This window comes from Balaenoptera borealis (assembly GCF_965194805.1).
Source record: "Balaenoptera borealis genome assembly, chromosome: 7".
Lineage (NCBI taxonomy): Eukaryota > Metazoa > Chordata > Mammalia > Artiodactyla > Balaenopteridae > Balaenoptera > Balaenoptera borealis.
In genome coordinates this window covers 61,754,908-61,768,920 of record NC_138864.1, presented here as the reverse complement: position 1 = coordinate 61,768,920, position 14,013 = coordinate 61,754,908, and the positions used below count along the sequence as shown (strand labels likewise).

Sequence of the window (14,013 nt, the reverse complement as noted above, 5' to 3'; positions counted from 1 at the left end):
TCCAAGTTTCCTGTTTATATGGCAAAAACAGATCTGAAGTTTGGGGGTCTCTAACAATATCATGGTGGACTTGTAAGGTGTGTGACAGTATGAATCATGTAGTTTGTGATAATAATATCTTGGTGTATCCCTTGAGTCAAGGTGGTAGGTGCAGCAGTTTTGTTGATGGAGAGTGTGAACTGCTAGCTCAGCAAGGTATAGGTGAGTCGTATTTGTTTGTAGCCATGGGGAAGGGGTGGTTTTGGTGGCCGTAGACACAGGGTGGGCACTTGTGGGGGGCAAGGTAGAGCGAGAAGGGAAGTAGGAGAAGGCTCTGGGGAGTGGGAGGTCCAACTGAAGGGTGGACCAATGTGAGGAAGTTACCTACCTGGGGAAGAACTAATTTCCATTAATTTTTTAATAGCACAGAGAGCAGTAACCTTTATAAGATTTCCCTTTAGGTATGCAAGTATAGCTATAGAACAAGGAGCATACCACAAGCTAAGTAAACAGCAAACTCAGGAAACACAGAATCCCTAACATCCAATGAAAAAAAAAAAACAATAACTGTTTCATGTCAGCATCTTAGGAGAGACAACTGGTGGGTGTTGCTGGTATGGTGGTCTCAGTGTCCAGGGAGTAGTTTTCTCTGTCACAGGGTGCAAAGTCATCTCCAGTGGAGTAGTCTTAGGCCCAAGTAGTGTCATCTAGGGTGATACCTTCTCAAGAACAAGCTCCTGGTCCAGGGCAATGCGGTTTGGGATATGGCACTGGGGGTATCCTTTATAAGTGGATACCCACTCAAGTGAATATGGGTTTTGTTTTTGTGGCTCTGTGGTATTATAACAAGACTGAGCTTCTTTTTTTAAAAATTTATTTATTGATTTATTGATTTATGGCTGCATTGGGTCTTCGTTGTTGCATGCGGGCTTTCTCTAGTTGTGGCGAGAGGGGGCTACTCTTCGTTGTGGTGCACGGGCTTCTCACTGCAGTGGCTTCTCTTCTTGTGGAACACTAGGCGCCCGGGCTCAGTAGTTGTGGCACACAGGCTCGGTAGTTGTGGCTCACGGGCTCTAGGGCACTGGCTCAGTAGTTGTGGCACACGGGCTTAGTTGCTCTGCAGCATGTGGGATCTTCCTGCACCAGGGATTGAACCCATGTCCCTTGCATTGGCAGGCGGATTCTTAATCACTGCACCACCAGAGAAGTCCCAAGACTGAGCTTCTTGTAAAATATCAAGGCGATTTTGGTCCTGGGAGCTTGACTTATAAATATCTTTCAAACAAAGGTTTCGTGGGTGCACAGCTAGCAAAGATGATGCTTGCCTCAACGAAGTTGCTATCACTGAACTGAAGCACCGGAACCCAACTGACATAATTAAATCCCTGATTAAGGGTGGCCACATCTAAAAGCTCCCAACTGTCCAAGATTCTGTCCAGATGGGTGATGAAAGGGATTCTACTGCAGATAGGTTTTTAAATCACATGGCCTATTTGGGGTGCATCTTGTTAATAGGATGTCACGTTTGTCAATTAAAATATCTGTGGCTGAGCTTGGAGCTCCAGCATAGCCTATAGGCAGGCCCTCCAATTTAGGCAATTACCATGGGCCCTTTGCCTCAGTTGTTGGCTTGGTTGGTAATGGAAAAGCCAGTGAAGACTTCAGGTTGTAGGGGTGTGGGCTCCAGCATCTGCCAAGTTTGGTTAAAACAATGGTTTACTTGGAGTGTTGGAGCCTCTGGATTGCAAACCAGTGAAAGCATCCAGACCAATAGCAAGGAGACCAATGGTCAACAAAATAGTGTGTGGCTGCACTTGATAGACCTTTGTTGTTTGATGTCAATTTTTCTCTGGCTTGTATTATTACCAATGAAGGGTTGTCTGGCTTCTTCATTATGGGATATGGTGTTGACTTTATTATTATCTCCTAATGTTATCTCCATTTTTATTTACCAAGTCCAGTTTCCTAGCTCCCTAGTAGCCCACATGGTCTGAGGGAATAGTCCTGGAAAAATAATTTTAATTTTCTGGAGGGAATCAGATGGAGAGCCAGGATTAATTATCTACCCCTTATAACCTGAATACTGATGAAGATTTTTTTGAGTGGTAGAAGTTTAGGCTCAAATGAGTCACATGTCAGATGGGCAGGTTCCTGGCCCATGGGACAGTCTATGGTTAACAGGTCCCAGAAGAGTATGTACCCTACATCTGGCCTCCAGCACTATGGGGGTGGAACAGAATTGAAAATCTGTAAAGGTAGAAAAAGACATTATTAAAGGGCCTCATATATAATTCATCTTTATATACATGTAGCCAGACATATTCCCCCTTTAAATATAGGAAAGGTCGAAAGGAAGGTTTTTTATTTAAAGCTGGTGTGTGGTATGAGTTGACTAAGGGGCCTTGAATTAAGAGAGATTAATGCCTGGGGGCATGAAAGACACTGCCTAGTGGTTTGTCATTTTTTGACTGAAGAGAGAGTTCTTTGAGGAGCCCATTAGGCCTCTCAATTAAACCAGCTGTCTGGACCTGCTGGGGTAGTGAGTTTTATTGACTGACAGTCGAGGAGCCCAGCATTGTGTATTCTGAGAAGTGAAATATGTGCAGTGTCTATCGGCAGTGTCTGGAACACCCAAGGAGATAAGGAGTGTCCTGATGGGGCCTTATATTGTGGCCTTAATATATGTAGAGATATGTGTAGCCTTGATTTCTATTTTGGGTATCTGTGAGCAAAGTGGTTCACAGAGTCCTTTACCTTGAACAGAGGGAACAACTCTTAGGCAATGACTCAAGAATTTTAAAAAAAATATATGTATATGGAATAATTTGCTGACTAGGGCATACAGTGCTAAAATGACTGAAATATGGCAAATTTTCTGCCTCTTGGGCCCTCTCCTTTATCATGGACATACCAGTTAGGAGATGGAAAGCAGTGCCATACCACTGAGCATCAGTTATGATGGTGGCAATGCCACCCATGTAGTCTATGAAGTTTCACTGCTGTTCCACCAGTTGATCCCAAGGGACTCCCCAGGTAGCTAAGGTAACTGGGAGAAGGGCAACCTTATCCAGCAGCCTGGCATCTGGCAAGAAACTGAGGAGAGACAAACCCCTCCTCCAGGTGGAATATTCCAGAAGGCCCAGGCTTGGTTCCATTCTTTATCAAGGAGGCCTAAGTAGAGGTGCTCAGATTGAGGGGTGCTGCATTTATGACCCAAGGCATAATGGGCAACTGGGTATAGAAAGTCACAGGCTCAGGGATCCATCAGAACCACGATTTCTAGGAAAGACCAGTATGTGGCCAGTGATTTTTGCTCTAATGGTGTACAGCACAGAGCCAAGGTCAGTTTCTAACATCAGAAGCCCAACGGCAACCTATGGCCTTCATGAGACTCCTGGAGGTGTGAGAAGACGTTGCTAAAACTTCTGTAGTGAAGGAGCCTCTGAGGAGAGTAACACGAGTGCCTGTCAATTTTTTTTTTTCTAAATCAGTGTTTTTAATAAAGGGAAATGTGCTTCTGAGAGAAAGTAACTGAGCTTGTTGGTTTGTAGTTCTTTCAACAATACAACCTGATATTTAGCTGAGAGTAATTATTGAGATCAATACCATTCAGTGACTCTCTGTATTTAGGCAAAGAGAAGCCTCACTGGTGTTTCCTTTTAGAAGAGATACATCCACTGAGATGAAAGGCCCGACTCGATTTTTCATGAGATGCTTTTACTTTGATTTTCATTTTCTTCACGTCGGCATGCCTTGTGAGACTGTGTTTTATTGCAAATCTTTTGCACCAGCCAGCATATTCACACATAAATGGGTGCTCTTCCTCAGGCAGGGAGAAAATATGGCTCTTGAGACCAAGCATGTTGCATAGCTTCCACCATGGTCTTCTCTTGGACACTGACACACATCCCTTTCTGGGACATGAGTTTTCACATGTTGCTTACCCTCACCTCTCTGCTTGAATGTTTTCTGGCATGCTTCACATGTTATTTTCTTTTTAGCGGGTTTCTCTCACATGTTTTTGGCACAATGAACATCCCTTTTGACACAACGTGGCTCTCGTAGACTTTTCTTCTCATCCTTTCAGACTGCCGGGTGAAACAAAAGTGCTTGCTATTTCTTTCAGGGTTTCACTTGAACAGTGATTCATTTTTCTGCTGGCACTGATGGATTTCTAGCTGCTGCTGTTCTTAAAGGTCTTCTTACAACCTTCAAAACAGCATACGTATTGTTTTTGCTGATTTTCATGTTTGCACCCAAAATGTTTCTTCAAGCTTGATTTTCTGTTGAGTTTTTATTTTTAAAAAAATTTTTGGCCACACCGCGCAGCTTGTGGGATCTTAGTTTCCTAATCATGGACTGAACCTAGGCCCTTGGCAGTGAGAGCACAGAGTCCTAACCACTGGAGCACCAGGGCATTCCCTTGTGTTGACTTTTCAATCACCACCACTCTCTGAAGAATAAATAGCCATTCTCCCATGTGGAGCGGGATGTGGCATCTCCCAGGGTAGTCCCTGGTGATGGCTTGGCTACACTCTTCATTATCACAGACCCATGCCCTCTCCCCATGTGCTTGCACAGGTGCATATCTAGCTTTCAGGCCTACTGTGATTGGCTCTGGAGTCAGGTAAGGAGCAAAAGAACCTCCTGGGGACCATGCGGAGTTGGGGAGGGAGCAAGGGCAGCTGGGGTGGGGTGGGGCTGGGCTGGGCTACTGCCTATCCCAGTGAACAACATCTGCAGAGAACACGTCAGTGACGGGCAGGAAGGACACTGCCCCCGAGATCAAAGCCTGGCACCCCAGGGAGCACCCGTGCAGGGCCAAGAAGGCAACCACATGTGTGGTCCCTTGTGGTCACCATGTGCAGGCAGCCGAGACTCTGCCCAGAGTGAACCACTCTGGACCAATCCCACATACCACCCAGATGTACATTCTGGAATGTTTCCCCATGGGGCCTATCGATGTTAATTTGGACCAGTTTTATAGTCTTTTGTTGGAGGGGGTCCCATTCAAGGCAGGCTGATTAGTAAGTAACAGTATCAGAGAGAGTAAGTAGAATCTCTACACGAGGACTATATTGCCTCCAGAATGCAACACTGACTAAACGATGCTGGAGTTTTATGTCCTTAATGAGTGTGTTAACAAACGTCCTTAAAGGAGGATGTCATCGCTGGAATATCATATCCGTGCTGATGGAGAACAGTGGATGCAGTTAGATGTTGTCTGCAGAGACTGTGCGCAATTGCAAAGAGGTCCTTACTCTAGAAGGTGGCTGGAAAAGGTGCACTGCTTCCCTTGGGGGTGAAGGCAAACTGACGCTGAGAGGCTGTTAAAATAGGCACTGAAGAGAACATATTAGCCAAACCTTTTACTATCAAAATATTTACTGGTTGTTAATTGGATGACATCAGTAATTTTAATAATATTGGGTATTGGGAATGGGGACCTTAATGGTTGCAGTAATCCATTGTGAGGCATTATTCTTTTATTCTTTTTTTTTTTTTCTTCAATTTTTGAAGGTTTAAGAACAGGCAAAATTTGCCTATTAAATGGAGAGGCGGTGGACATAATCACCCCTTTATTAATTAGGTCTTATATGAAGTTTGCATTCTTGAAGGCCCTGTTTTAACTTAAATTGGACCACTTTAATAGTTTAACTGGGTCTTTTTTTGTCAAGCCAGTTTCTAAGTGCCAAAGACTTTACTTAGCTTCAATTTATTACTCATTATTTCAGAGTGTCTATTTCCAATATAGAATATTTTAGGGCAATAGATATTATGACTATGGGAAATTTAGGCAGGGCTATAACATAAAATAAGGAATATCTCTTTTTTCTGTATTTTCTGTTTAGTTACTCTCCTAGGGTTATAGGGGGTTCCATGTTTATATTTAGTAGGATCTTCTGATAAAACTGTAATATGAGATCCAGTATGATTAAATCCATGAAGTCAACTGGTGCATTTTAGCAGTTGTTAAAGTTAATTTAGCACCTATGCTGTAGAGGCACAAAAGGCAATCAGCACCCTTTTTATCTTTTTGTCATAGAAATTATTTTAGTAAATTTTGGATTTTCAATTGTTTAAGTTATGGACCTTTGTTTAAAAAAAATATTACACACACACACACACACACACACACACACATATAATTCAGTTTTTATTTTCTCCCCCTGTATCTAGGTTTTTTCCTTTCATTCCATTATTTTCCCTCTGTTTTGGGCTTCTAGTCACCTATGCCTGTGGTTTCAGTTTGTCTCTGTCTCATAACTCAGTGTGAACCATCTAGGTGGTTATGGGAAAGGAGCGGGTAGGGGCTCATGGCCTGCCTTTAGGCAGCCGGCTCTTACTCCAGGCCTTCGCAGCCCACCACTAGAGGACTGGGGTTTGCAGCCTCTCCCTGGGACAGCTCAGTAAAGCCCACTGTCAGAAGTATCAGTCCCTTCACATGTTATGTTGGGGCGCTCACTAAGGCCCAAGCACCATGGGTAGGGGTCTTGTATTTTTTAAGTAATTGGATACCTGGCAGGTGTTCTGAAGGGGGTTGCTGGGATGAAATCTTTGTTTCCTCGAGCCAGAGGGCCCCTTTGGATTACAGGTTGGGTGGCTGGTCTTTGAAGGTGCAGCCTGTGATATTCCTGACAGTCTAGGGAGCATAAAGCTCTCTGTGGACAACAAGGAGATACGCAGCAACAAAGAGAGGGAGCTGCCACCCCCACCTGAGCAACATCAAAATGACACCCAGCTGCCACTTCTCTCCCATGGGGGGAGCCCAACCAACATCTTCCTGCACAGGAGTCCCCTGAAACACACAGACCAACCAGTTCTGCCCCAAATAATGATGAAGAAACACCACCACCATCAAGGAGAGCCCCCTGGAACAGGTCTCTGCCAAACACAGACTGTGACAAAAAGCAGAACCTCCGAATCTTCCAGCCTGGAAAGCACAGCTCAAGTGGCCTCAGGCTGCAAGACTAAAGCCCAAGCTCAAATTCCATCCCAAACTGCTCTCCCTGTGGTCTGGAGCCAATTAGTGAGCCAAGAGCAGTCTCGCAAGAAGTTATCCAAGAGTCAGTGGTTGTGGCCATAGTGCCAATTGCTTTATAAGACTAAGAATTCTTTTGATGGTGGGATACAACACACTGATTCACGCAGATGAAAGGCTGAATGTTTTGTTACTTAACGCGACTGAGAGAGATGGCCGCTGGGCCAGGGCCACCCGGGGAATGACACCCAGGGAGGGGGTCACAACAAACTAGAGTTGTGGGGTGCAGCTAGGTAGGCAGCTTTGGCAAGCAGTGTGGGGTGAGTTAGGTTTTGCAGGCTTCCCTGAGGACTGGCTGATTTGAATCATTTAGTGTACGGCTTATCCCTAGTCTGGTACTTGCAGTGATTAGGGTGATGCCACGTGGCCCAGAGTGTGAGGGCCTGGTAAGCGAAGTTAACTTTTCAGAGCACACGGTGGCCTCTAGCAAAGCGCATCCTACACTCAGAGGCCGACAGCAGCCGGACTGCAAGGCTGAAAGCCTGGCACTGGATAAATATCCAGGTCCCTTCACAATTTATAGGCACCTAGAGATTTAATTTTAAAAATTTGTTTAATGATTGACAAAGGCCTTTTTTTTTTTTTTCATTTCTTGGCACATAAACTGCATGTTTAAATTAGGCACAGTTTCCTTAATTACTTTTTTATAAACATGAAATACTGGTTCATTTGATGAGATTCTTTTCAGAATTATCTAAAATTCCAATAAAATACGGAGAAATGATGTCAGCTCTTAAAATCCTCCCATATGAGTGTTCATTTTGAAGCCTTAAGAGAGTTACTGAATTTCACAAAGTGCTATATTTGTAATAAACCTGCTGACTAAGGAATTCTTACCACAGATTAATTCAACAGGGTTAGGCAAAAATAAAATATCATAGTTTCCCTACTCTTGGTTAGTTTTTAAATGCTTTAAAAAAATTAAGAGACACTCCAATAAATGTAATTTTTAGGGCTTATAGCAGCCAAATTAATATAGCAACCCAATATAACATTAACAGGCTACTACAATGATTTTATGTAGATTTGTGCAAAGTAACTTCAAATACATATTTCATACTGCTCAGCAATCCATCTGTGTTAATCTAGAAACTTCATCTCTCAATTTCCACAATTATTACTTCAATTTTTTTTTCTCTTTCCCTCCTTCCTCTTTCTTTCCTGTTACATTAGAGGCAGTTTTTCTTTTCCTATCTAAGGTAACTCCTCCCATCTGTGTGTTTGGACCCCATTATAATTTTTCAGGAGTATTATCCAACTTCCCTTTCCTAAATATTCAACCAAACCTTCTCAACTAGATCTTTTCCATCTATATGGAATCATTCCTACGCCTCTATCCCATATCATCCTTACTTACAGCCCTATCTCTCTGCCACTCCACTGTTAATCTCTTTTAAAAAAATTATGTTTTGCTGTCTTTGTTTTTTCATCTCCTATGCATTTACTAACATAGTTTATGCCAACACAGCTTTTGTACCATTTATTTATGGAACAATCCTTCCTAAGGTCATCAGTGGCCTCCATTTTTTGGCCCCATGCCAACTCTAGGGGACATTTTTAGTGCTCATTTCATTGATTTCTCGGCAGCATCTGGCACTGTTAACTGTCTACTCTTTCTTGAATTACCCTCTTACTTTAGCTCCCATGATGCAATACTCTTGTACAATGCCAGAATTAAAGTACCTGAGTGAAAGCAACATCAGTAGGAATTTAAGAAGAAAAGAGATGAAACACATCACCAGCAAACCTGATTGTCCAAAGATAATCGTGTGATGGTTGCATAGACTATCCACCAAAGTCCCTTCTCCCTTCTTTAGTAGTAACTGGACATAATATGCCCAGTTATATTACATTTTTCAGCTTCTCTTGCAGTTGGTTGTGACCATTTGCTGAAATTCCCTCCGAAGGTAGGTAAGAAGCACTACAATGGTCCTATGAAACTTCCCACATATCCTGCTCTGTGCTCTTACCTGTTTCGTGGGGGCAAGTCGAAGATGGCAAAGATATAGTCAGCTCGGAACTCTGAATGACTAAGTGAAGCAGAGATAACCCCCTTTCACTGTCATAAACATACATCTCCTTGGGCTGGAAAATTGTCCCAGAGACTTTAATGTACATCAGAAACACCTGGAAAGTTTAACACACATTGCTGGCCCTCCACACCAGAGTTTCTGATTCAGTAGATCTAGAGTGGGGCTCGAGAATCTACTTTCCTGACAATTTTCTTTCTCATACTTTGAGAAGTGCTGCCCTAGACTACTATGCAAAAAGAAACAAGTCTTTTATGTCTCTTTTTTCAGCCATTAAATTCAGAGTCTAATGTTAAAGGACTTAAGCTTCCCCTATCTAATTCAGAAATGATTATGGAAACATGATCAAAATTATCTCATTTTCATGCTGGTACAAGTAGCCAATTTGACACAAAATACAACAACCTTGGAAGCACATTGAATGACTGGGAAATGGGTCAAATTGTCTAAGTTCTCTGTTTTGTCATCTTCCTACAGATTGTCCTATTTCTCCTAAAACTGACCTCCAGCTTCTAGGCCACAGTACCATCCAAAGATGCTCAAATGTGTAAATAATTAAGGAATTAAGGCTTAGAGCAGAAGAAATAGGGAGACAAAAAATGGAGGGGAAAAAGTACTTCACAAAGCAACACGATTGTGAATTTTGAAACTAAAAAATATTTAGAAAAATAAAATTCATTCCAAAATTTATTTGGTATTTTGGGGTGGGAGTATCTGGGGTGGGGGGAAGAATGTGTATGCTATCTGGAACCAGGATACAAATTACAAATGCTCTCCAGAGAGAATGGGTATACCGGAGAGGAGTCAGCAGAAATGGTCAGTGATTCAAATCCTGTAACTGAGCAGATGAGAAACCTTGGACTACTGAGTTCAACCACACGGGGAGTGATCTAGACAAGCCCTAAGATCCCAACCAGATTTGACAATCTGACTCTGTTGCTGAACTGCTTATTTTATAACAGGGAAAAGAATAGATCTTTACCATCCTGCAATGACACATACATAGTAGGCTGAAAGCATTTTTGATGGACATATATGTTTTTCATGACATTGAACTAGAATAGAGAGAGAATTCCATCCTTAAACCTGACATATTTCAGTTTAAATGCCTTGGATTTTTTTTCTTTTTTGGTGGGGGAATAAGATTTGAAGCTTGGGGCTTTCCTGGTGGTGCAGTGGTTAAGAATCCGCCTGCCAATGCAGGGGATATGGGTTCGATCCCTGGCCCAGGAAGATCCCACATGCTGCGGAGCAACTAAGCCCATGAGCCACAACTACTGAGCCTGTGTGCCACAACTACTGAAGCCCACGCACCTAGAGCCCGTGCTCGGCAACACGAGAAGCCACCGCAATGAGAAGTCTGCTTGCTGCAACTAGAGAAAGCCTGCACACAGCAACAAAGACCCAAAGCAGCCAAAAATAAATAAATAAATACATTTAAAAAAAAGCAAAAAAAAAAAAAAAAGATTTGAAGCTTGAAACGGAAAGTTGAGACATGCTGATTCTTATAATTTCCAAGTAGTACAGGAAAGGGAAGAGAGCTTTCCTTCTTTAAAGACAGTTTGTACGACAGCTTTACTAATATTTAGTGTTTAAATCTGCCTCAGGTTTAGGAGATGCTTTTATTTAATTATCTTCTAAATGCCCTTAGGCCACTTAATGACTGAACATAGGTTTTCCCTTTCCCATTGTGATTCTCCATCTATTTCATATAACCATGATTGAGTTATTTAAATCGACAGTCTCTTTATTGGTTGACATTCAAGACACCTTAAATTTTTCAAGAAACCATTCAGACAAAGTAATGTCTCCTTTACTCCTCTCCTTAGGTTAAAAGCATAAACCCTAAAGAAACACAAATATTGTCTTTTTTTCTTTACTATTTCTTTTTTAAAAAATTTTATTTAGTATTTATTTTTTTGGCTGCATTTGCTGTCTTTGTTGCTGTGTGCGGGCTTTCTCTAGTTGTGGCTAGTGGGGGCTACTCTTCCTTGCGGTGCACGGGCTTCTCATTGCGGTGGCTTCTCTTGTTGCGGAGCATGGGCTCTAGGTGCGTGGGTTTCGGGAGTTGCTGCACTTGGGTTCAGTAGTTGCGGCACGCAGGCCCTAGAGCACGCGGGCTTCAGTAGTCGCAGTGCGTGGGCTCACTGCAGCTACAGTGAGTTGCAGTAGTCGGGGCACGTGGACTCAGTAGTTGTGGCTTGCAGGCTCTAGAGCGCAGGCTCAGTAGTTGTGGCTCATGGGTTTAGTTGCTCTGTGACATGTGGGATCTTCCTGGACCAGGGAACAAACCCATGTTCCCTGCATTGACAGGCAGATTCTTAACCACTGTGCCACGAGGGAAGTCCCAAATATTGTCTTTGTGTTATCAAAGATACTCTAAATTTTGCTCCTGGAAGTATATCTTATAACTTCTCATCATCCCATGTCTCTCTCCCATTTGACTATTACATGAGAAAATGGAAAAATTTCCAAGCAAGAACAAAGTGTGGCAAGTTAGGCAAACCAGAAATTGAAACAATAAAATGAGAAAACACCTACCAAGGAAGTCTAAAGTTAATCTGATTTTGTAAAGCAGGAAGAGAATTGACAGATGACCACTAAAGTCACTGCACTGTACAATGTATTATAGAGGCACATTCAATGGAAATAAAAGACACGAGAGACTAAATTCTCATGTTAGGGTGATTTCTAAGGATATTAGAGCCCAGATTATGTATGCTGTAATATAGAAAACCTGAAAGTAATATGGGAGGTCTGGTCTCAAGTCCTAACTGTTCCATTCCACATCTTACGAGATTAACTGGTTTACGGAGTGAACTAAATTTGATGGAAATGCGTTCTGGAAGTCTCTTTATTTTTAAGCAACTCTTCCACTTATCATTCCTTTTTGATCCTTCCCTGCTCCCTGATGGAACATTATACAAATCTCATAACTTCCAAGTCACTTCTATTTCCTCTTCAATCATTATGACTCACTCTCAGTCAACTTTCTTCAAAAGATCAATCTAGTCTAAATCAGAGATTCAATCTCTAATTCTATTCAAAGCTTGTTTCTTCTCCACAACTCAAGACTGGCCCATGGCTCAAAGTCTTCCTGTAAGAAAGGGCATTTTTACTTATCTTTCACTTTCCTTCATCCTTCTCCTCCTTCCTTTTCTGCTTCCTCTTGTACTGAGGTGAGAAAGGGGGAATTGGAGGAGGAGGGACAACAGTCTTCCCTCATATTTTTGTAGTCAGGCCTTTGTTGTCTTTCATGACAGCATTCCTATATGTTTGCTCTCTTAGGGCATATGTGTGGGTTTTTCAGAGGGCCGGGGGGGATCTCCACAATGCATAGGATTGTAGTGTGGATGCTAGGCTCTGGGGACTCTTGCTGGCAGCTTCCCTTTTTCACGGGGCACATTTAAGAAGACTCGAGCTGGGCTACTCTATTCTGCATCCATTGGCCTATGAATCCTTGTCATTTCCAATAGCAGGAATGCAAGCCACTTCACCCCCTCAGGTCTCTCTGCAATGGTGGACTGTTCTACCCTTTCTCCTACCCACAGAAGACTCCAGGCAATAAATAGGCCTAAGTCTTCATGCACATGAATGCTTCCACTCTGCCCGGATTCAATTAAGCAATGTCTCATGTTCAACTACAAGGGAAGTTGCAAGATGAGGCTGAGGTTCTATGCCTCTTAAAGCATTCAACCATGGTGTGCCGTAGTCTGCTTTTCTTAAAGACACCGCCAGTCTCTGTACGCTTTTCTTAGGTCACCTCACCTTGGGAGGGAAAGAGCCTCCATGTCCCAGTATTCTCTTCTGAGCTCCTAGCTCAACAACCCAGATGAATTCCCTGTCTCCATAAACTCTTCTAGACCTTATTTAGGCTGAATGGGATGTGAGCGTGAAGGTCAACAGAACTGTGTTAAGCGAATATGAAGAAGCATATGGCACAGCGCCCTCTATTTTATCAAAGCAACAAGGAAGGGTCAGAGGGGAGGCAAGTCCATTTAAGGCAAGGAATCTGATTTGAGGATGACACACCAAAAATAAGCCGCATGGACTAGGGTCACTGCCCTCACTTACCTCCAGAAAAGAGGACTGGGTGCTGTGCATCTGCTTGATGGCCTCCTCTAAAGAATTATCGTCACATTATATATACTACCAAATGTAAAACCGATAGCTAGTGGGAAGCAGCCGCATAGCAAGGGAGATCAGCTCGGTGCTTTGTGACCACCTAGAGGGGTGGGATAGGGAGGGTGGGAGGGAGACGCAAGAGGGAGGAGATATGGGGATATATGTATATGTATAGCTGATTCACTTTGTTATAAAGCAGAAACTAACACACCATTGTAAAGCAATTATACTCCAATAAAGATGTTAAAAAAAAAAAGAATTATCGTCACAGAATTTTCAGCTATTTCACCCCACTAATACTGATACTCAATCATTCTAAGCCTACAGTACTAGACTTTGGAATGATCTCATACCCCAGTAAGCACTGTTATTGCTGCACAATCTTGTTAGAATTACCTTGTTGAAAGTGTTAGGTCCGTTTTGCAGAGAAGGAAGCAGAGCACTTCTGGGTTGATGAGTGCTACTGGAGGTCTAATTCATGAAGGGCTGCTGGTCCTCTGGAGCAGGTGGTCTCTGATATGGAAGAAGTGTATTTGATGCTGAGTTTGTGAAAACCTACAACGAATAAATATTTTCCCATCAAAAAACCCCAGCGAAACAAAACCAAAGACTTACTGTGCCATCTTTTTTTAAGTACTGTAAGAATTACTTGTAACTACTTGACACTCTAAAACAGGGGAGCAATTTCTGCCTACAATGAGAAACTCTGGAGCACCATCTGAGAGCACAGAAATAGAACACTTAACTTTCTGTTACCGAGGTGTTGTGATATTGGACAAGTTACCTAACCTTTACCTGAGCTCCCCAGCTGGGCTGCTGTATTAATGTCCTATGAGC

General features: G+C 42.7%; 1 protein-coding gene across 1 annotated transcript in view; it reads right to left on the bottom strand.

Moving 5' to 3' along the window:
• The window catches only part of DGKB (diacylglycerol kinase beta), a 943,764-nt gene that overhangs the window by 757,531 nt on the left and 172,220 nt on the right, over window positions 1-14,013 (bottom strand). The window contains exon 6 of the mRNA XM_082398294.1: window positions 13,573-13,731. The gene's annotated coding sequence lies outside the window, so the exon portion shown is untranslated. The remainder of the gene's footprint in view (window positions 1-13,572; window positions 13,732-14,013) is intronic.